A 20,701-nucleotide genomic window follows, 5' to 3' on the forward strand; every position below is an offset into this window, starting at 1 on the left:
TGTAGTGCACTTTCTTAATTAGTTATTGAAGTGGGAGGAGTCCAGCCCATGGTGGGTGGTGCCACTAAGCCGCTGGTGGTCCTAAGCAGCAGGCTGAGCCGGCACTCCCAACAGCTCAGGCCGCCAGGTTCCAGTCCTGTTTGAGTGCCTGCCCTGATTTCCCTCAGCAATGGAGTGTGACCTGAGCTGAAATTAACCTTGCCTAGTCAAGCTGTTTATGATCATGGTGTTTTATCACAGCAATAGGAACCCTAAGTAAGACTAACTAAGAATATTATCCAGCCTTTAAAAAAAAAATGAAATTTTGACACATTCTACTATGTGGATCAACTGTAAGCGAAAACAGTCTCAAAAAAAAAAATACTGCTCATATGAGATACCTAGAATAGTCAAATTCACAGATATAAAGTAGAATAGTGACTTTTAGAAGATGAAATAAAGCTATTGTTTAACTGGTTCAGAGTTTCACTGTCTTACAATTAAGGAGCTTCTACATGGCTGCGCAACAATGTGAATGCAATGAATATCACAGAACTGCACATTCAAGTATATGTTTAAGAAGCTGGAGAGATGGCTCAGCAGTGAAGAGTGCTCACAATCTGAGCTCAAGTCCCAGGACCCACAAGAAGCTGCTCACAACTGCCTGTAACTCCCGCTCCAGGGGATCTGGCACTTCTGGCTTCTGCAGGCACCTATACTCATTTTCATGTACCCATACACACCATATACACACTACTAAAAATAAAATAAGAGGCTGGAGAAATGGGCTGGGAGTGTTTAGTGTTCACAGAGAGCCTGAGTTTCACTCCTAGCAGCCATCTGGTGGCTTACCACCACCTATAACTCTAGTTCCAGGGGATCTGACACCTGCAGGTTTGTATACACACATAGTGAACATACATAACTTCAGGCACCACACATATGTGTGTGTGTGTGTTTGTGTGTGTGTGTGTGTGTGTGTGTGTGTGTGTGTGTGAGTGAGAGAGAGAGAGAGAGATTTAAATAATGAAAATTTAAAATAAAATAAATCTCTAAATATATATGCTCTAAATGGTAAGTTTTATGTTATACATGCTTGACAACAAGAGGAAACATGTATTTGGACAGGAGACACAGCCTGGCAACTAAGAGGACTTGCTGTTCATAGAGGACCAAAGCTCAGACTGCAGCACTTGTATAAAACTCTGATGTGCTGTAAACACCTACAACTCTAGACCTCAGAGAGCCAATTCCCAATTCTGGCCTCTATGCATTTACGGGTACACTCACCCACATATACATGTGCACACACACTCATAAAGACACACATAAGGGGCTGGTGAGCTGGCTCAGTGGTTATAAGTGCCGACTGCTCTTCTAAAGGTCCTGAGTTCAAATCCCAGCAACCACATGGTGGCTCACAACCATTCATAACGAAATCTGATGCTCTCTTCTGGAGTGTCTGAAGACACACTACAGTGTTCTTACATATAATAAATAAATATTTTTTTAAAAAAGACACACATAAATAAGGCATACAGAAAGACACACCTAAATAAGGAAAAAAAATCTTTCTTAAACAAATGACTATATGCGCTACCATTAAAAGCAAAAACTGGTCATTAGAAACTATTAACAAGTAACATAGCTCTAGATTTTTTAATCTAAAACTGAAACATTTCAAGATCATAGGTAAGTTTCAAAACACTAACAGAAGAATTCAAAATTAAGCCAAAAATATATTCATAGCATGTGAAGTCAAAATCATGGAAATACACGACATGACATCTAATACACATTTAACTGAAGTCCCGGAAGGAAAGGAGAGTGAGGATACTGAAGTAACAGCTGATGATCGTGGCAGCAAACTCTCCAGATTGATGAGAGATGCTATGCCTCGCATGAGAGAATAGCGCATCTCAGACAGATGTGTGTTGAACTAAGTGAAATTACAGAAACGTGAGGGTGATGAGAAAACCCGGTGAGCAGCAATAGAAGACACACAGGTTACAAGCAGTGAAGTTACACTGGCTACTGATTGCTGACCAAATACAAGAAACATCAGACACTTTGGATAGGCGTGCATGTCCAACGTGCTGGAAGAAAACAATGTCCATGTGAAATTCAATGGGGGGAGAGGAGGATTAAGACTGTGAGGGGGTGATATTGGTCAAAACAGCAAAGACATACATCCAAAATTCCTCTCGCAGGAAAGCAATGGAAATTGACTAAAAAAAAAAAAAATGAAGCAACCAACATTACAGGAATCTAAAAATTTGACTGAAAGCTTATCATAAACTGGGAAGTGTTTGTTAAAGAAAAATAGCTGAGTGCCGACAAATACCTACAGTGTTTTAACATGCCCCTCTCCTATTATCTCTACCTCCATATCACAGCAGTCTCAACAAACCAACAGCATCAAACAGAGAGACTCACTGCAGAGACTTATTCCCAGAACACCCGGCACTTATGCGGCTAGTAGAATGTGCTTACAAGGCTGGCTTCATGTGGCCTAACTCAGAACTCAGCCCGTGCACAAAGTACTTTCTTCACAAGTTTATATCAAAGCTACTGGACCGTACTGCTTGATTTTTGTGACTACCTAAGACACAGGACATCAGATTGAGCAAACAATAACCTAAAAATAACCCCCAATACTTACAAGGAAAGTACGGGAATGAAATCTGAAGGACCCTGGGATATTCGTAGAAAGCTAGAAGGTCAAATCCATCAGAGATCAAGGTTATACAAATACCCAGAAAAAAGCCGAGACTCCTGGTTGGTCCTAAGCTCTAACACAGAGCTGACTTGGAAAAGATATAAATAGGAAGTGAGTGCCAGAGCAAAGTTAGGACCTGGCAGGCTGAAGTTTGCCTAGTTCATGCTTCAACAGAGACATATGTCCAAAACTACCGACTTTACAGCAGCAAAGCCATTAACAAACTGAAACCACTACAATTAAGTAAGTGGCTACAACACCACCACATTTGGGAAGGAAAAAGAAGCAAAGTTTCAGGGTTGCTACATTGTATCACTTAAAACAAAGAGGTTTCAGCCAGCCATGATGGCACACCGCCTCCAGTCCCATTTGAGAGATGGAAGCAGGGGAATTAGGAATTCAAGTTCATCCTCAGCTAAAACTCAAGTCTGAGGCCAGCCTAGACCATGAAATCCTGTGTGTGGGAAGGGAGGGAAGGAGGGAGGGAGGGAGGGAAGGAAGGAAGGAAGGAAGGAAGGAAGGAAGGAAGGAGGGAGGGAGGGAGGGAGGGAAGGAAGGAAGGAAGGAAGGAAGGAAGGAAGGAAGGAAGGAAGGAAGGAAGGAAGGAAGGAAGGAAGGAAGGGAGTTTTAACAAATTATGACACATAAAGAAAGAAGAAAACAGCTCATGTACAATGGGGAAAGCAATCACAAGAATTGCTTCTAAGGGAGACTCAATATTTGAATCATAAGACAAAAAAATCTTAATACATTATTTTAAATATATTTAAATAACAAAATAAACCATATTAAGGACAGGAATTCATCAGAAATGCACCAAAAAGTTATTGTAGCTGATTCATCCCTGCATGTAATGTTGTCAAGTTGGCAATATTCCATGTTTTAGTCTTTCTTTTCCTTTCTGGTCCCTCCCCCCTTTGAGACAGGGTCTCATTTTATAGGTTTAGATGGCCTGGAACTCACTGTATAGACCAGGCCAGTTTCAAACTTTCAGAGATTTGCCTGCCTCTGCCTCTTGCCTCTTGTCTCTGTCTCTGTCTCTGTCTCTTGAGTACTGGGATTAAAGGCCTGAGGCACACTACACCTGGTTCTTAGTCTCCTTTGTGCTGCTATTTAAAAAATACCTGAAGTTGAAGAGCTTACCAAGAGATTCTTTGACTCGTGATTCTGGAGTGCTGGTATCCTGGCTATAACCCTGTGGCACGGCTATGCCACAGTTCCGTTCTTCTGCACTATGGCAAAGAAGCACAAAAGAAGCTGCCTCGTGCATAGAGGGGACATGTGAGAGGAAGAAGCGAGAGAGATGCAGAGGTGTCAGCCTCTCTCTCCCACAGTGATGTGCCTTTTTTACAGTTCCTCTGAGTGAGACCATGATCCTAGAATAAAGTATCAACCCTACTTAAGGACCTACGTACCTGCTGCTTGTCCCTACCGATCCCTCACCGTCCTCTGGGGAATCAACCCTACAGCATATGCAACACTCTGCAAACTACCTTCAGACTCAGTACAACCTTTACAAAATTCCTGTCATGCCCCACTACAACTCCCCATTTTTTAGAATTTCAAAAACTAATCCTAAAAGTCATGGGAGATGTAAAGGAAAGAGAAGCCAAAGCAATCCTGGGTGTGGCTTTTAGTTTTTTTGGAGTTTTGTTTTGTTTTGTTTGTTTTGATTCTTTGGGATGAAGGTCTCATGTAGCCCAGGCTGCTGGCTTCTGACTTGCTATGCAGCCTAGGACCTTGAACTCCTGACCCTCTTGCCTTTACTTCCCAAGTAAAGGGATTATAAGTGCACACCACCATCTTGCTTTACATGGTAAGGACCGAACCTAATGCTTCTTGCACTGTAGGCAAGCACTACCAACTACACAGTATTCCCAGACTCCCAAACAATCTTAAGAACAAAGTCAGGAGGCTCACATGTTCCAGTCTTAAAACTTACTAAAAACTACAGCAATCAAGGTTGTGTGAGCCAGGCTCAATAGTACAGACTTTGAACCCCAGCTACTTGTTGAGAAGCTGAAGCAGGAGGTCTGTTCAAGTTCAAGACCTGCCCAAGCAACAGAGTGAGTTCTAGGCTAACCTGGGCAACGTAGTGAACAAACCTGTCTCAAAATAAAAACTCAAGAGTAAGGGATGAAGCTCAATGGCAGAACGCTTTCTTATTGATTTGCATCTCAAGGCCCTAGGTTTAATCCCTACACTAAATATATAAATACATGCATAAATATATAAAGTCCTGTCCTTTAACTAATCTTATAGAATTTTGCCTGTGTTTTCTGCTGGCAATTTTAGCATTTCAGGTTTTAAACCAGGGTGTCAGATACACTTGTAAGCAGTCATAAAAATAAGATAGATGAGTATATAGATCGGAAGAATAGAATTAAAGGTCCAGAAATGCTTGAGTCAACTGACTCTTTTATTTTAACAAAAGTGCTAGGATTATTCAAAGGGGGAATAGTCTTTTCAACAACTAGTATTATACATTATATTCAATTAGATAGCCACCTATAGGAACATTGAACTTAAACTCTTCTCTACATTGTAAAAACTTAACTGAAAATAGGTAGGCATATAGTACATACATGTAACCCAATTACTCCAGAGTTGAGACAGAAGTAGCATGAGATTAACCTGGCCACATAGTGAAGACTTTATGGGTGAGGGACTGGGAAAGTCTTAATTAGAAATCATTAATACCTGGAATTAAACACTGTTGTCTGTCTTCTGGGTTGGCAGGTCGGTTGTTTACATCATTATGACCTGGGGTTAAACTATACTCTATTTTTATTTGTTTTCTCATAGCTCTAGAAAGTAAACCTACTAGTCCTGAGGAAAGTGAAGCAAGCATCCCACTACTTTGAGCTAACTCTCAACCCAACATAGGTGTCTTAAGCTGCAAAGCACATGGAACAAAAGAAACAAATAAGTAAACTGAATCTCACCAAGATGAAACCATTTTTGGTGGACCAAAAGACCATTCACCCAGTTGGAAGAAAAGTGTGAATGTGAAAACTGAATATCCACACAAGAATGAAATTAGATCCATATCTATCACCCTGCACAAAAAAAAAAAAAAATTGATCCAAGTGCATCAAAGACCTCAATTTGAAACCCGTGATGCTAAAACTGCTACAAGAAAATAAAAACCATATCCTACATGATACAGGTATAGGAGAGGATGTTCCAAGTGTAACTCTATCTGCCCAGGAATTAAGGCCAACAATTGACAAGTGGAATTTCATAAAACTAAAAATTTTTCAGGGCTGGAAAGATGGCTTACCAGTTAAGAGCACTGACTGCTCTTCCAGAGGTCCTGAGGTCAAGTCCCAGCGACCACATGGTGGCTCACAACCATCTATAATAGAATCTGATTCCCTCTTCTAATATGTCTGAAGGCAGCTCTAGAGTACTCATATACATAAAATAAATAATTTTTTGAAAAAAATTTGCATTTCAAAAAAACCCTAAAAACTTTCTATACTGTCAACTGAGAGAAAAAGAGACCCACAGAGAGAAACAGAATCTTTCCCAGCTACACATCTGACAGAGGGTAAATATCCACGATACACATACACACAAAAGCACCAAGACAAAAAAAAAAAAAATGACCCAATTTAAAAATGGACAATGACAAGGTAGAAGATTAGGAAAGTGTAATCAGAATATATTGTATAAAATTTTTTTTCAAATAAAAAAAAATGGGCTAGGGATCTGAACAGAGTGTTCTCAATAGAAGAAATAAAAAATGCCTATGAAATACCTCAAAAAGTGTTCATCGTCCCTAGCAATCAGGAGAATGCAAATTAAAACAACTCAGAGATTTTTATCTCAGCCCAGTCATATGGCTAAGATCAACAAAACGACTGACAAATGCTGGTAAGGATGTGGGGAGAAGAGAATCCCCATTCACTGTTGGTGGAACTGCAAACTGGTGTGGCTACTGTGGGGATCAGTACACAGACTCCTCAGAAAATGAGTCTTCTATATGATTCAGCAACAGTATCCCTTGATGGACATGCCCATGGGACTGCACAGCCTGTTTCACTGATACTTATTCAGCAACATTCATTGCTGCCCTAGTCATGACACTGACAGAAACGTGTTGTAGACAATGGAATTCTAGTCCGCTGTAAAGGAAAATAAAACCATGACATTTGCAGGTAGACTGGTGAAACTTGAAAAAATTATGAGTGAGGTATCCAGACCCAGTAAGACAAACACTGCGTGTTCTCCCTCATCTGCAGTTCCTAGCTCCATGTCTTCAGATATAAATGGAGTTCTCATCCCCTATTAAAGAAGCTCCTCTTTACAGCCAACAGAGGCCATTACAGAAAATCACAACAGGACACACATGCAGAGACATCCGATCGTGGGGAGTCCAGCTCAACGGTTACATCTGCAACATAAGCCCTTTACCCAAGTTTAGGGAACATTGCAAATAGGGAGGTGAAGAGATTGTAGGAGCCAGAGGACCAGGAAGTCTGCTGTGAGACTGTGTCTCCTAGAAATGGCTGCCTAAACAAACCAAAACAATGCCAACATCATAGATGCGCTGACTCAGAAGGTCGGGGGGCGGGGGGGGCCTTGTGGAGTCCCACCCCAGGACAAAGAACCACAGGCATTAATGATTGCTCTGAGAAGGAGAGTTGGTTATCCAATGCAAAATGGTTAGAGAAGTCATATACATGCAAAGAAATAGGCTCATCAGGTTGCATTTATACATTTGTACACATGTATACACACACATATCTACACACACACATACAAATGTAACCATCATAAAAAAATAAATAAATAAAAAGAAGCTACTAATGTAAGAGCCAGACAAGGAGGAATATGGGAAGGGATGGTGGGAGAAAGATGAAAGGGGAAAATGATGTAAATATATTTAAGATTTAAATATATTAAATAATAAAAAGAAAGATACTTGTAGCATATACATCTGTTAAGGGACCAGTAGACAAAACCCCTGTAATGCAACAGTAAGAAGACAAATATTCCAATTTTAAAATGGGTAAAGCATTGGACAGCCAGTTCTCCAGAGAAAATGTACTAACGGTTGATAAGTACATGGATGGGTATTCACTACCATTAGTCATTAAGAAAATAGTCATATAATTAATGCCATAAGTGAGATACCACTTCCTGCCTCTTGGATAGCTATGATTTAAAAAAAAAAACAAACTAGAAAATAAAAAAAAAATTACAATGGATATGGAAAGATTGTAACCTCATACAATTCTGATGACAATGTAAAACGGCTTGACTTTTTTTTAAAAACACTTTAGCAGCTGAACAAAGAGCTGACCCAGCAACTCTCCTCCTAGGTGTGAACCCAAGAAAACTAAAAAAAATAAAATAAAAAATAAAATAAAATTCCAAATGTCCACCTAAAACTCCTTAACTATATAAGACAGTACTATTCAACCATAAAGAAAAGAAATAAAACACTATGGCACACTGCAACATAGAAGACACTTGAAATTACTATACTAAATAAAAGAAAGCAGGCAAAAGAGGCCACGTGTTACAGATTCCATTCAGGAGAAATGTCTGTAACCCTCACATCCTTAGAGACACAAGATAAATTAAAAGTTGCCAACGCCAGGAGGAGAGAAGAACAAAGAGTTACTACGAGCATACACATTAACAAACAGCAACTAGGGATGGGCATGCACTTACTTGCTTTTTTTTCATTTTTTGTTTTTATGTTTGTTTTATTTTTTTTTTCTGTTTGTTGTTGCTGCTTCTACTGGTAGTTGAATACACATCAAAAATTACAGAACTGTGAACTTTAAAAGGATGAATTCTGTCTGTTATATCTTAAACATTTTATGAATTGATAAAAGTGGAATAAAAATACTTTTAGGGGAAAAACAAAGTACCTAACACTAGCCGATCTGAACTAAGAATAAGAAGTCCATTTCAACACGAGAGGAATAATCTCAGAAGGAAAGTCAGAAATGTCAACAGAACAATGAAGAGCAGAGAAAAACTGAGAATGAATGAAAAGCTTAGAGAAAGGTAAAGGTGCTGTGACAGTGTGAATATGCTTGGCTCAGGAAGTGGCACTATTAGGAGGTGTGGCCTTGTTGGAGTAGGTGTGGCTTTGCTGGAGTAGGTATGTCACTGTGGGCATGGACTTTAAGACCCTCATCCTAGCTGCCTGAAAGTCAGTCTTCTGCTAGCAGCCTTCAGATGAAGATGTAGAACTCTCAGCTTCCCCTGCACCATGCCTGCCTGGATGCTGCCATGCTCCTGCCTTGATGATAATGGACTGAACCTCTGAACCTGTAAGCCAGCTCCAACTAAATGTTGTCCTTTATAAGAGTTGCCTTGGTCCTGGTGTCTGTTCACAGCAGTAAAACCCTAACTAAGACAGTTAGCTGTGTCACATAATCTGGATGGTCTATAATTTACTATCTAATCATGACAACTACAAAACGCAAGAAAAATAGAACATAGCTTCCAATATGGAAAGGGTTGCAAACCTACTTTTTTTTTTTCAAAATCACAAAATTAATTCTAAATGGGAGAAAAATGTAAGGTGGGATAAAATACACAGGACTGTGAATTTAAATTCAAATTATCGGTAGTTACACTTAATGTAAATAAACTGAATGTTTCAAGAAAAAGACAAAAATTGTCAAAATTAGGTAGGGGGAAAAAAACCTAACAAGCACCTTGCTTCCAAAGGAAATATTTAAAGTGTCAGAGCATAAAAAAATTACATTTTGTAGATATGAGACTGAAACAATCAGGTCTGGCTATAGGAACATAATGCATCTCCACCATGAGGGCAAAAGCACAGGGCTGGGATGGAGACGATGCTTAAAGCACTCGGCTCATCAAGAAGATGAAGCTAAGTATGCTGACACTCTCAGCACTGAGGAGATGGAGCACAAGGATCCGGATGAGTTACGGCCAGCCTGGACTTCATAACGCTCTATCTCAAAAACGAAAGGACAGAACAATCTTAAATTTGCATGTTCCTAATAACACGGCCCTCAAATATATATGAGTAACAACGGACAGAGCTACATGGAGAAATAAGGCAATCCATAATGAAAATGAAATCATGTTGGTAACAGATACAACAAGCAGACTTAAACTAATAAGAAAACAGCTATGATTAATATGTTTATAACTTAGCTGAAGAGAATGTATGGAGTTTTGAAGTTAATCTTTCCATATACACAGGAATGCCTTTCAAAAAGCATAGCAGCAGATTTCAAAGGATTAAACTCATAGAAAGTAAAATCTCTGAACAATGTTAACTACACTGGAGAACCAACATAGACAATAAACATGTGCCTGGAGTGTCTCAGTAGTTTTCTGAATTACCTGGAAGTCAAAGGAAAGCTCATAATGAAAGATGTTAAATAGAGTGAATAAATTAAAACAAACCCTGGAAGATACAACAGAAATATCATCTATTAGGAAATATATCATTTTAAGCACATATACTAGAAAAAAAAAAGAAAAAAGAAAAACTACAAATTAATCAGGTATCCATCTCAGATTAGAATGGGGAACAACTATGAGAAAGAAAAACCAGAATCAAGTTTCACTCACAGCTTGGATGCACAAATCTCATAAAGAAAATCCCAGCCATCTGAGTCTAACCATACACCCTAAGAACAAGCTGGCGTAACACTTAAGTGTCCGCTGTGGCAAGTTTATTCAGATTTTTTTTTTATTCTGCATCTAACGCTGTTCTTTATTTTAAATATTTTTCTAAATAAATCATACTTTAACATAATGAAAATATTTTTAGTAATTAGTCTTCTTCTGACCTCCCTCTTTGCGAGGTCAAGTAGTTAATAAATGGGGAGAAGAACTAGCCTATGTCAGAACAGCCATTTTGTCTGAGTAATACAAGCCCACCACACCTGTGTGTCTTAGTGTCTCTATTCAAATGCCTGAAACCAATTGACAGATAGGAATATAAAAGATTTACAAAGACAGGAAGTGAAGAGGATGTGTAAACTTTTTCCCAAATATTAAGGGAGTGCTTCATATAAACATCTATAAATAGAATCTATATTGTACTTTGATGAATAATTTAAAAGCACTTTGCAAACAGGGTTAAGAAAACAGGAACCTAAATGCTCAAAAATCAATGCTTCTGTCCTATCCCAACCTGGTGAGTTATAGAAACAGACTTTTAAATTGTACATTATTTTTTGGAAATGCCATTAAGCTAGATACTAAGGTGTCAAAAGGCTTAAAAAGCATTTACAAGCTTTGACAGAATAGCTCTGCCTTCTGAAAGTTATCCTGCAGAAGTATTCATCAATACACGATCATTTTGTATAGCCTACTTACCAAAGCTTTATACTACATAAAGTAGAATAAATATTCAGTTATAAGGAAGGACATCCACTGGACTAGGATGTTGCCATCTATAACGGAATTTCCGATTGCTCATGACAGGGTGGAAGTTCTCATAATTTAGAAGAGGTAAATTAGTTTGTTTGATTGTTTGGTATGGGAGCATGAACACAGAGTCTCCTGCATGCTAAGCATACACTCTACCACTAAGCTGTAATCCCAGGCCTAAAGGGGGGAAAGCACTTATGGAATATGTTATGGAATGAATCACAATTTTAAGATATGCCTAGCATATCATACATTATACATACATCACAAGACACACACACAGAATAGGTGAAAGGTATTGGCTATCTTTTGATAATTGTCTTACTACTTGCTTCAATTTTTCTAAACAAAGCATTTGTATTACTTTATGAGTAGGAAAAAAATGCTTTTTAAATTAAATATAAACTACCTCAACTAGATTGACTCTTCAGCAATCCAAACATATTTCTACTGAGTCTACTAGGGAGTCAGGAGACATCTGCACATTAGTTTTCTATGGCTGCATGTGTTATAATGACAAACTTATAAGCTCAAACAATATGGCCTTATCCCACCATCTTTGCAAGTCAGGAATCCCAGCAGGCTTAGCTGACCCCCTGGCTTAGGGTCTCCCAAGGCCATAATCAAGGCGCTGGTCCTGCCGTGCTCTCTCACTGAGGATGTAATTAGTCTGTGTGTTGGGGAAGGGGGCTGTTTCCCTGCATTGTAAGTCTTCTAACTATTCCTTCTGAGTCCATCCTCAGCAGCAGGAGGCTCCCCTGCATCTCTAGCCTTCCTACCTATTTTTGAACAAGTCGAAAAAGGATTCTATACATTAAATCCCCAACAAAATGGAATTTGGCATAATACAACATAATACAACATGGAGTAGCACCTGTCACCTTGGCCATATTCTGTGGTCTAGAAGAAAGTCACAGGTTCCACCTACATTCATCCAAGGAGAATTTTTTTCCTTTTGGAGATGAGTGTTGTGAAGGGGCCACCTTAACTATATCCAGCGTCTCAGAGAGCCCAGGCAATGGAAGGAAGTGTGTGCCAGGATCTGAAGCTCTCTGACCAACTGACCACAATGAACACACCGCTGCTCTGTGCACAGCAAAGGTGGAACAATACTATAAGAACAGGGAAATGTGAGCTCACTAAGGGTCAGGGTGAGCACAGTGAATTGCCACCAGAGTCCAGAGGATGCACCTGCCTCAAAGGAAGGCTAAGCATTAGATATCTGGAAAGAGAGAGAAAAAAAAAAAAGGTACTTTTCTCTACAGAAATGCAGTACTCCCAGGACAAGTTTTAGAAAACGTGAGAACTGGGTTCCCTAAAGGTCCCAAATATGAAGGTTTAGTCCCCAAGGTAATGGTACTAGGAGGTGCTGTGGTGGTGTGCCCACAAGTGCACTATGAGACTGGGATCTCTGACTTTCTGCTTGAAGACATGGGCACTGGCTTGATGTGGCAAGCGCTAACACCAGGGGCCCAAATATACGTGCCACAGGCCCAAACCCAGGGGCCACCAATTCAATTAACCCTCCAGAGCAATGAGCTTACTCTCTTTGCTGCACAAGGAGCTTATTGTGCTGGGTATATATACTAATGCAAAGCTGACTACTCTACACGGGTTTATCCACAGCAAATGCAAATCCCAGATGGGCCTAGCTTCCCATCCTAATTGGCCTCTTATAACCAACAAGCCTGAAAAGTCTATAGGCAAGATCTAGAGGACAACACATAAAGGGTTTGGGTGCCCTCTCCATCATCAACATCCATTATTCTTTCAGTGTGATGAATATCACTAATACCTACCAAGGTTCAGGTTCCCTACGCTTGTGAGACATGAGAGATTCCACTCACTGGTCCCATTTGATGTGAGCAGATATACCAGCAAGCCCTTCTTGTTGACTGTCCATCCAACAGTCTTGAGGCTCTAAAAGGATCGGATGCTGAGCATCGGGGCAGTTTTGACACAGGCATGCAGCTGCATACCTACCCAGCATCTCGGAGGCTTAGGCAGGGAAGTTTTGAGTTCCAAGCCCAACCTAAACTACACAGAAAGACTTCAAAAAGAAAAAAAAAAGGTAATTTTGTCAACTTCCAGATGACAAAATATGTTCCCTTCCAAAAGCTGTTCCAGAGTGGGTGCAGCAAGCCCTAGACACCAAGTCTGATAACAGCAATCCAGAAGCTCATCACAGTGACCAGTGCCCCTTATGAATATGTATGACAATCCTAAATGAAATAAGAGTATAATTCCAATAACAGGGTTTAATGTGGTACATCATGACGAAACAAAAAGCATATCCCAGGAAATGAATGATAGCTTAAAATTTACAGATTTAAACTAATTTTTATTTCAGTGGAAATATAAAGAAGAAAAAATTTTTAAATGTTCTAAATAAGTATATTTGAAATATTAATAAAATCAAAATATATATTTTAGTTTCTCTGACACAGGGTCTCACCATGTAGTCCAGTCTGGCCTTGAGCTCAAAATCCTCCTGTCTCAGTCTCCTGAGAGCTAGGATTACAGGCATCTGTCATCATGCCCGATTGACTGTTTAAAAATGCTTTCGTCAAACTATTAGTAGAAGAGACAATTCATAACCCAAGAAAAGGAATCTACTAAGATATAAAAGCGAAGTTCACTATCAAACTTCTAACAGGATTACTCCTAAAGTGAGACACAATACAAAGTTAATCTTCTCCAGTTTCCAGGAGCTTTGACTAGTACTTCATCAAAAGTAAATAAATTACTTAAGGACTGTAAACAAAGAAATTAAATTAGCATTGTGTATAAATAAACCACACACATACACAGAAGAACACCAGGCATGGTGGGACATGCAGGTGGATTTCTGAGTTCAAGGCTAGCATGGTCTAGAGAAAGTTCCAGGACAGCCAGGGCCACACAGAGAATCCCTGTTTTATAAAACAAACCAAAACCAAACAAAACAGAAAATTCATCCACACCATGTGTGAAATTCGGTCTGTTTCAAAAGTAGCATTGCAGATCACTGGGAAAAGGGTGATAATAAATGGTAATTGCACAGTTGGGCATTTTTTTAAAAATTCTAAAAGCAAACCTCTACCTCACAATGCATATAAAAATGAATTCCAAGTAAAATATAAAAGCCAAATATTTCACCGTTTTAAAAAGAAAAGTCTGTCTTATAACTTTCAAATTACACAGATTCCTCAAAAAAGGCCCAATAGCCACAAATCATAAAGAAAAGATGGATGAATTTGGCTACATTAAAATTAAACATCTATTCATCATAGCAACATTTTTAAACTAATAATAATAATAATTTTAATAATCGTGGGATAAAAGTAGAATCAAAAATCTGTGAAAAACTCCAAAAAAGGCACAAGGACACAAATCAGACAATAAATAGATAAATGATATAAGATTACAATTTTTAGGGGAAAAAAATCCAAGTAGAGAAAAAAAAGGGAGATGGGGTGGTAAAAATCATCAAACTCACTAGTAATCAGGGAAATGCAAATCAAAATTGTGAGATATTTCAGACCTACCTGATTGGCAGCACTATTATCTAAAGATTAAAGAATGCCTGAGGCTGGGAATCAAGCTTTTGGAAAGTAATTGACACCAACAACAGGGGCTGCGGCCCATGGTCTCAGTGGTGTGCACCAGGACTACTGTCTTCCAGGGGCCCAGAACAGAGCAAAGGTGAGCCGATGGAGCATGGCGCTCTGCAAGCAGAGGCTGAGCCAGCTGCAAGGACTCTGGAGACAGAGTGGAATTCAGGTCACACAACACTGCCTCACATACCCACATCCTGTTTGGGAATAAAAGCAGGCATCACAATCATGTTGACTTGGGGCAAACTCCCAAACAGCAGGAATCACCTCGGTTTCTAAGGCCAATCTCACTATGTGACTTTCTCCTGAAACTTGACAGCTAAGAATACACAAAAAGGTCCCAGGCTACATCAGTTTCCTGACCCTGCTGCCGCCACAGTCGATCTCCACAAGCATGTTAGCTTAAAACATCACCTTTGGTTACCCTACAGTTCAGCAGACAGTCATGTCCCACTAGACTAAAATCTAGGACTGGGCTCCTTTCTGAGACCCTTCCTTTTCTTTCCTTTTTCTTTTTTTTTTTTTTTTTAGTTTTGTTTTTTTGTTTGTTTGTTTGTTTTTTGTTTTTTGTTTTTTCGATACAGGGTTTCTCTGTATAGTCCTAGCTGTCCTGGAACTCACTTTGTAGACCAGGCTGGCCTCGAACTCAGAAATCTGCCTGCCTCTGCCTCCCAAGTGCTGGGACTAAAGGCGTGCGCCACCACTGCCCGGCCTTTCCTTTCTCAGGGGCTGCTACATTCCTTGGCATATCCTACTTTGCCCTCAAAGCTAGTGATGTAATCTAAACCTTCTCACCTCACATCACTCTAACACTGACTCTGTGTTTCCCTCTTCCACTTTTAAGGATGCTTGTGACAACCCAGGATCACCTCCCTATTTTAAAACCAACTGATGACCCGCCTTTTTCTGTCTGCTACCCAATTCCCCTGCCAAGCAACACAACACATCACAGGCTTTGGGATGAGGGCATAGTGTCCAGAAGCCATCATTCTCCTTATCACACAGCCCATCTCTAACTCACCAAACACACACACACACACACACACACACACACACCAGAATCCCAACTCCTTGGGAATACCCATACACATACCCTCCCACTTCCATATCAACGCTGTCTTCCAGTCACACTAACCTCCTCATCTTTTTCTAATCAACTTATTCCATCTGTGCCCAGACATTTACAACTCATCCTTTAAGGCTTAGCCCAAAGGCTGCTTCCCTCTCTGAAACCTTTGGATTTTCCAAGCTTATCGCCCCTTAGCATACCCAGCAGGCTGCTCATCCCAACAGCATCACGGTGTAGCCACGTGCAGCCACCTGTTTACATGTTCTTCCTCAGTACCAATGAGGGACCCTTCTATGACAAGAACTGTTTCACTCCCACAACAAGCTCCCAAATCACAACACAGGATTTAGCAAGAATATGCATCCTTGTTTTAAGTTTCTCAGAGTACTCCTGAAACCTGGATGAAAAGGGAATCCCATAAGAAACACAAAAGAAACACCATAAGAAACTTGGGACCAGACAACCAGTTCAGGTAATTATTCCAAAACCCAAAACCATCTTCTCAACTTGATGCTGATGATGAGCAACCTTTCTCTACCTGGTACCCAGTTGCCCTGCCAAGCACCATAACACATGACACTTACCACTATGTGAAAACCTGTATACAAGTGACACCTATCATTTCTTACTGCTAACCTATGGAACAATTCTAAAAGTAACCAACAAAATTATCCACAAGAGAAATAAAGACTTGATCCAGTATGGTTTACATTCCTCAAAGTTACACACACAACATTAGATGTTGCTCACCATGAAGTGAATGCTTGACAGTCACCAAGACTCACATTCTGTCTCTCTCCAGGGAAGGATGAGAGAAGTGTGAGGGTGTTACAAGTGGCACTGTTTAGGGACACGCTGCCCTGAGAACAGATACCCGTACATATTGCAATCAAGGGCCCTTTTTGGTTTGATGTTAGTTAAGAAGACACACACTTGTTTAATTTCAATGCTCATTACTTGACATCCCTAGCCCAAAACTCCCCACCTGGAGAGAAAAAAAAAATCATTTTAAAATGAGAGACACTTGTTTGTTAAATGGAACCTATTATTCAAGTCCAGCAAAGCTATCCTGCCTAATTTTTCTTTAATAATGTGAACTCTGAAATTATTTTAAATAAAAATCCAAAACCCATTCTCATGGAACAGAAAGTTTGAAGGAAACCAGGGATTGGGGGGGGGGGGGTGCGGGGAGGGGAGACGACTGGTTCAGTACCATGGACAGCGGATCCACAACTTGTCAGAGTCCTCACTATGGAGGCTAAAGGCTGCCCCAAAATCTACAGCCTTTCAGCAAATACTTAGAGTGAGGCGATTTCAATGTGTGAGCAGGTGTTTTTATTATATTCCAAAGCACTCGTCTCCTTCACCAAGGGTATATACAACATACATCTACCAATTTCCCTCAGACATCTCATTTACAATAAAGCTCTGAGGTTTCTGTGCACACAGAAATGACTTTGCCCCGGACACACTGGTATAGATCCAGAACTCACAAAATGGATACAAAATCCAACCTCTATTGTCTGAACTGTTCCAAGGACCTAATGGAACTTTTACAATTTACACACCCAGCATACTCTCTGGTATCCACCAAGGCAGAAAGGACAGCCTCTTTAAAACAGCTAACATGGCCTGGTTCAGTGGTATATGCCTACAGTCCCATCATTTGGAAGGCTGAGATAGGAAGAAGATCTCAAGTTTCAGGCATGTCTAACCTGTGTCCCAGTGGCCACATGAAGCCAAGAATAGCCATAAATGTGGCTCAACAAACTTTAAAACCACAAACTTTAGAATATTATAAGATTTTTTAGGATTATTTCGTAACTCAATCGTGAAATTATTGAGCGTGAAAAACTTTATAGATGATAATGCTGTCTCACAGTGATGTGCTTGGAACTTAGGCAGATTTCTGAGTTCAAGGCCAGCCTGGTCTACAAAGTGAGTTCCAGGACAGCCAGGGCTATACAGAGAAACCCTGTCTGGAAAAAAAAAAAAAAAACCTGGAAAACTCATCATAAATCTATGCGAATTTTCTTCTACCTACAAAAGAACATTACTGGGGCAGCACCAGCTCTGAATTCCAGACACAGTATCTGACCCTTTCCATTCTAAAGACCCTGTTTCTAACAAACTTATTTGACTACTGAGTGAGTCTGTCTTCGCACATGTGTGCACAGACAAGGCAAAGTACTCCTGTGAGGAGAGAGATGGTGGCCAGAGGACAACTTTCAGGAATCAAGTCACTCTTTCCACCAAGGGCTCCAGGGACTAAACTCAGATCATGAGGCATACAAAGCAAGTGCTTTTACATGCCACGCTGTCTCACCAGCCTGGAAACTTCTTTTCCCAAGCTTTACAATACTAAGCTCTGACTGTGTGCATGAAGTTATATAAATTCCAAAGTGTGTGCACTGAACATGCATCGTGTTAATATTGGTACCTACACACAAGCAAGAGAGGCTGTGGAGAGAAGGGAAGGCTTCAGCTGAACTTGTAGCTAGAAGATGGAGCTTGCTGAAGGACCTCAAGTCTCAAGACCACATGTGGTGATCCTCCAGCCTTTCTTAAGTTCCAGCCATCTCCAGAGAGTACTGATCTACACACGCCCCTCTCTGGAGCAAAATGGTCGTATCAGATGTTAGATAATGAACTGTCTTTGTTGTGGGGACTGGGGGTCAGTTCTCCGCAGAGACACAGCCTGCAATTTTTCTGGAACTGAAATCACAATTAAGTCCAAAGAAGAGAAATGGGCTACAAGTTTGCATCAGAACGGGAACTAAATTTCAGGAAGGCTGTGTCAGAGAAATGGGCTGAGAGGGAGAGTCTGGATGCTAGCTCTGCAGTCTGGCCTCCAAGGGTCTTTCTCCAAAGCCCTGCCACCCAGGATGCCTTTTGGTGAGGCACTAAAAACCCTTCTCAACCTACAGTGCCATCGGTTCACATACAAAGCTAATGAGATTTAAAAGTCCGTAGTGCTGCAAAGAAAAGTAAAAAGAAAATAGCCAATCCTGGGGCCCACCTTCCATTAACTTACAATTCTCCTATACTAACAACATAGTGCAGAGTAAGAAGCCAGACAGCTTCACACTTCCACTAAACAAAACACTTCGGGGAAACAATAAGAAACTGTTCTGGAACACACCTCTTTCCCAAAACAGAAAAGACGGCCATCAAAAAAAAAGAGAGAGAGAGAGAGAGAGAGAGAGAGAGAGAGAGAGAGAGAGAGAGAGAAAGAGAGAGAGAGAACCGGCGCCTGTCTAGTCTACCTGTTCAGGCTCTAATGGATGGTGCGGGAAAACCTGAGGAGAACTGAGAGGAAAGAAGAAAACGGGAGACCACGGTGGAGGGGAGAGGAGAAAAGGCCGCACCCTGCCCTCGCCCCACATCCATCCTCTGGGCTTCCTTTTTTTTTCCTCCCCAGCTCGTCTCAATCACAAGACATCCGTCTAAGCCTTGCAAGTCCCAGTGAGATCACAGCTATTGTGTGTTGACCCGAAAGCCTGCAGCGTAATGTGCCCACTAACAACTTCTGAATTTAGGGAGGGAATAGTGAAGAGGCCTGGGTTTTCCTGAGTGGCTCTACCCCGACCCCCGACGTAGGCCAGGGCCAGTTACCATCAGACTTTCACAAGGACCCTAGGCCGTGCCTGAATCCAAGAACCACAGGCAAGAGCTGGAGACTGAGCCACTCACTGGAAACTTCTGTCTAGGACCCTGTTCTGGCCCCGGCTCCAAGCCCAAGGGGCTACCAGGAACCACTCTATTCGGGGAGCCCGACCCTCGGCCCCACACTCCCCCCCCCCTCTCTCAGTAAGTAATTCCTGCCTCAGCCTAGGACCCCAGTCTCAGCCTGGGAAGCTGCTTCCCTTGACCCTTTGCTCAGCCTGGTACACATGCCTCTGGGATTCCCATCTTCAGTCCTCCGACCATCGCTTTGGCCTGGGACACCCCCACCCTGCTTTAAGCCTGGGACTCTGCACTAAGCCCTGGAACCTCAGCCTTGAGCCCTCAGAGCTCGGTACTCAGTCCTGGGATCCCCGCCCTCAGCCTAGGACCTTGGTCTCGGCCTGGGACCCCTACCTTCAGCCCAGGACCCCCGCTCTCAACCTGGTACCCCCTATTCTCTCCCAGGACCTCCGCCCTCAGCCTGGGACCCTCACCTCAGCCTGGAATCCTCGCCTCAGCCTGGGACCCTCGCCTCAGCCTAGGGTCCCGGCCCTAGTACTGAGATCGCCAACCTCAACCCTTCCCCCAGGATCCCCAACACCCCAGCTCGAATGAAGTTTTCTGACTGCGAACTGTCCGGTCCTCTGGCCTTTGGCGGGGTCTCGGCCGGCCTGGGACGCGGCATGCGAGCTACCTCCGCGCTGGACCCTCCACACACACTTCAACCCGCCGCCACTCACTCACCTGCCCCGCCGCGGACAGGGAGGCCGCGGACCAGGTAGAGCCTACGCTGCGGGTCGGGTGGGGCAGAGGAGGCGTACACGGCGCGACGCGAAGCCCGAGGCGACCCAGCGGCGGCCGCGGCGTCTCCTAGCTCAGGCGACGGTAAGCAGCGCCTCGAGCTCTGGCCGGAGCACTGCGCGCGGCGAGGACCCGCCCCCTCCGTGCAACCAGCCACTCCTGCGCAGCCCGCCGCCTCTGGCCCCGCCCCCGCTCAAGGGCAGGGCCTGAGAAAGCGGGCGCCGGGAGCCAATGGAGCTGCGAAACGGTGACCATCACAGCCAATCAGAGCACGGAAAGCTCTCCGGCTAGAAGCCGTTTAGCGTCTAAGGGCGGTTAGGGTTGGGCGGGGCCCCACTCTGGGGCTGGGAGGAGGCGGGGCTTCTGGGAAGGTTAGTCAACTGGCGGGGGCGGGGACAGTACGGGGCGGGGCCTGGGCAGGAGCAGAACGGGGCGGGGCCTGGGCCGGGCCTGGGGGCGGAGCCTCCAGAAGGCTAGAGGGAAGGG

At 42.2% G+C, this 20,701-nt stretch overlaps 1 protein-coding gene across 11 annotated transcripts in view; it reads right to left on the minus strand.

Annotated features, from left to right (window-relative positions):
• The window catches only part of Pcbp3 (poly(rC) binding protein 3), a 196,329-nt gene extending 175,971 nt beyond the window's left edge, over nucleotides 1-20,358 (minus strand). For 6 of the 11 annotated variants that reach the window (XM_029482487.1, XM_029482485.1, XM_029482486.1 and 3 more), the window contains exon 1: nucleotides 20,159-20,334. The gene's annotated coding sequence lies outside the window, so the exon portion shown is untranslated. Of the gene's footprint in view, nucleotides 1-20,158 lie in introns of all 11 variants that reach the window. The other 5 variants (XM_021174924.2, XM_021174923.2, XM_021174925.2 and 2 more) reach the window with 2 other exon arrangements.
• Nucleotides 20,359-20,701: the final 343 nt, after the last annotated feature.

This window comes from Mus caroli, chromosome 10, assembly GCF_900094665.2.
Source record: "Mus caroli chromosome 10, CAROLI_EIJ_v1.1, whole genome shotgun sequence".
In the NCBI taxonomy this organism is placed as follows: Eukaryota; Metazoa; Chordata; class Mammalia; order Rodentia; family Muridae; genus Mus; species Mus caroli.